Below are 4,278 nucleotides of genomic sequence, written 5' to 3' on the forward strand. Positions count from 1 at the left end.
AAACTATTTTAAGTTTTTAAAATAATTACAATAAGACTTTAATACTAATATATATATATATATATATGTATATATATATATATAATATAATAATAAATATATACATATATATAACTATAATGATACTCGCGCAATGCAGCGAAAATCTTGATTTTTAATATTTTATTTTATTTTTTATCTCAGTCGATGTTATAATATGGTCTTATATGATTTTGAAAAAACGATGATGTTTTTATTTTTAAGAAGATATAAATTTGAAGATATCATAAAATTTTGACAAAAATATATCGATATTAGTATCAAATTAACAATTTAAAATTCCTTATTTTTTGTGTAATTTTTTAATTCAAATTTTTTAATTATAGTTTAATTAAGTTCAATAACGAAGTAATTTATATTTGGTTTAGTAATATAATTTTCTTATAAAGATAATAGTTAATTATTTTGTTAGAATTCGATAATTATCCTCATTATATTTTAGATTTTTTAGATTTTAAAATGAGATGTTTATTCTCTATTTGATTATGTTTATCCGCAGTTAGTTAAGCGAATTCAAACATGAAGCTTTAATAAGTTGTACTTATGCATAATTTATTTGTAATCTTGAATTTTAAGTAATATGCATCAATATACAGTACTTCATACATAAAAAATAATTTTTAAGAGTTTTTGTCAAGTGTTTTATAATATAGTATAGATATTTGGTTTAAAAGAATTTTTGGATTTGAAATATCGGGATTTCATTAAAATCCTACAAACTGAAATCTTAAGGGATGGTTGGTATTTCATGAGATTTCATATATTTTTTTATAATAATGCTTTAAAATATGTTAAAATATTTGTTTTGTAATAATTAATTAATTAATTATTGAATGAATTACGGATTTAATCCCTGTAGCATGTTCCTTAAACTCTAAAAATTATGATTATAGTCATGTGGTTGTTATTTTCTTATGACTAAGGTCGGTGAACCAAATGTAGTCCATTAATCTTGTTAACTTAAGGATAAAATGGTACTTTATCTTTTCCACATTTTAATTTTGAAAGTTGTCTTCATCTTTTTTCTTTTTTTTTCTTTTTTTTGTCTTTATTTATGTCTTTTTCTAAATTCATGAGGATCAAAAAGGGTGTCTCACCCTATTTTACACACGCATATATATATATATAGATAAGGTATTTGCACAATGCAGCGAGATACATATTTATTTTAATATTTTTTTGTATGTCTTTATTGATATAATACGGTTTATGTAGTTTTGAGAAAGATAATGTTTTTTACTTTTGAATAAAAATAAATTTGAAGACATCATAATTTTTTTTAAATATATTGATATTAATATCAAATTAACTATTTAAAAGTTCTTGTTTTTTATATAATTAATTTATTTTATTTTTTATTGTAATTTAATTTATGTTAAATAATGAAGTAATTTATTTTTGGCTTAACAATAATTTTTTTATAAAGATAATGATTCAGTTAGAAATCGATAATGATCATAATTATATTTTAAATTTTTTATATTTTAAAATGCGATATTTATTCTCTATTTGATTATGTTTATCCACTGTTAGTTACACGAATTCAAACATTGAGCTTTAATAAGTTGTACTTATGCATAATTTACTTGTAATCTTGAATTTTAAGTAATATGCATCAATATACAGTACTTCATGCATAAAAAATAGTTTTGAAGAGTTCTTATCAAATGTTTTATAATATAGTATAGATATATATTTCACAGTTTCCTTCTCCTCTCTCTCTCTCTCTCTCTCTCTCTCTCTCTCTCTCTCTCAACGGCGACCACAACCTTTTTTCTCCATTCTCCCACCGTAGACCACCTCTTATTTTTATCCTCTCTCTTTCCCTCACCGGCGACCACCGACTTTTATCTTCTCTCCCTCACCGATGACCACCTCCACAACCCCAACCTTTTCCCTAAACCATCATTGCACTAATCTCATCCCCTTTCCCTATTACACCCTTCCCTGCTCCATGAGATCTTACCACCAAAATCATCGTTGCTGAAGCATAGAAAACAGAACTCCATATCATTGCACCGAAGCATCAACATTAAAGCATTATTAAACACCACAAATGAACAACAAAGCATCAAAAACAAAAACCCAAATGGGGGATGTTCCACTGAAGCATCTACACCACCCCTTCTCTCGAGCTTTTGTCTTGATGGGTTAATTCAGTTTTGATTTCATTAGGTTAGGGTTTATGTTGTGGTGTGAATCTATAGAGGTTTCAACTTAGGGCTTTGCTTAGTTGGGTTTAGATTTTTGTTTGAACATGATTTTTCTACAAAGATTTGTATAATGACTAAAACTCTTAAGTTTGCTTCTGTTGTGATATAAGTTTATTTTTTTCATGAATATATTGTGTTTGGATTTTTGTTTGATTTAGAATTTTCGTATTGTTTTTTGTATGTGTGTTCTTCAGTGGGTGTTGGAGGTGGTTTCAATCACGGGGTTCTTTTCACATGAAAAAATTAAAACAATAATTATATTTATTATGTCTTACATACTTTAAAAAAAATGACAAAAAGGTATTTGGTCTTTCTCTTTTTGAGTTAACTGGATTAACGATTTTGTTAGTGAGGGGGGACCATAGGCATGAAAAAACAACAACCACATGAACCAAATCCATAATTAATCAAGTTGAGGGACGTTGGTCATAATTTTCAGCATACCACATGGACCAAATCCATAATTCACTCTTAAATATTTTTATAAATTATTATAAATAATGAAATTCAATTTCATTCCAATTCTATAAAGCAAATGCTTCCAATTTTAAATCCTTCCATGAAATCTAAATATCTCGAAACTATTCCATCAAACCAAATGGCTGCATAAGGGACGGTTTCATGTTTTTTGATCCAACATGTGATGAATCTGAAGAAAGTTAGGTAGAGTTTGGTAGACATACATGACTGGACAAAACTAAACTAGACAAAAATAGACAAGACAAGAGGGCATGACTAAATAGGACTGGACAGAACAAGTGTATGTTTGATGTTTGATACGATTAGGACTGAACATAACAGAACTAGACAAGTTACGTGCCCAAACGTTATTTGATGATTTCAAATGTTATATAATAATTATAATTAACACAAATATAATAATAATTAAAGAATTTGAATTATAAATATTTTTACACATTTTTCATATAAATGAATACATATAGATATAATGGTATCAAATTTGAATAAAAAATTGATATAATTGATGGTAGTAGTAGTAGTGGTGAAGATAGTGGTGACGGTGGAGGTAGGTTTGGTTATGGTGGAGGTGGTGGTAGCCGATGGTGGTTATAGAGGACGTGAAGATGGTGGATTATGGTGGTGGTGGCGGTTGACAACGGTGAAAGAGGTAGTTGTTGTTGATGTAGTGGGGATAATGGTGGTGGTGGTTATGGTGGAGGTGAGGTGGCAATAGACGGTAGTGGTCGATGGTGGTTGTGGAAGTCGTAGAGGAGGTTGTTGCAGTAGAGAAGGAGTGTGGCAAACGGTGGTGGTGATCGGTGGTTGATGGTGGTTTGTAGAGGTGGCAATGGATAGTGGTAGTCGGTGGTCAAAGGTGGCTGTGGAGGTCATGGAGGAGGTTGTTGCAGTATATGTGGAGTTGGATGTGGCCAACAGTGGTAGTAGTGGTGGTGGTGGTCGGTGCCTCGGTGGCCGATGGTGGTTGTAAAGGAGGCAATGGATGGTGGTATTCGGTGGTTGTAGAGGTGGTGAAGGAGGTTATTGTAGTAGAGTAGGAGTTGGAGTTGCGAACAACAATAGTGGTGGTGGCAACGGACCGTGATGGTCGGTGGTCGATTATGGTAGAGGTGGCGATGAACGATGGTGGATGGTGGTTTTGGAGGCAGTAGATGATGTTGTTGTAGTGGAAGAGAAGGTGGAGGTGACTACTGATAGTAGTGGCGGCCGAAACTAGCAGCAATAACCATTAAAACAAAGATCATATTAAGGTTATATCTATACTATATTATAATGCATTTGGCTAAAACTCTTAAAAACTCTTAAACTCTTAAAACTCTTAAACCAGTTCATCCCTATCCGATTTCATCCCATAACTGAATTCGTGTAATAACTGCAGATAAACACAGTCAAATACAGGATAAACATCTTATTTTAAATATAAAAAATCTAAAATATAATTAGGATAATCATTGAGTTCTAACAAAATACTTAATTATTATCTTTATAAAATGTTATATTGTTAAACCAAAAAATAAATTATTTCATTATTAAACTTAAATTAAAT

Source organism: Cynara cardunculus, unplaced genomic scaffold (assembly GCF_001531365.2).
Source record: "Cynara cardunculus var. scolymus isolate 2C unplaced genomic scaffold, CcrdV1 Un_Scaffold_1001, whole genome shotgun sequence".
Taxonomy (NCBI): Eukaryota; Viridiplantae; Streptophyta; class Magnoliopsida; order Asterales; family Asteraceae; genus Cynara; species Cynara cardunculus.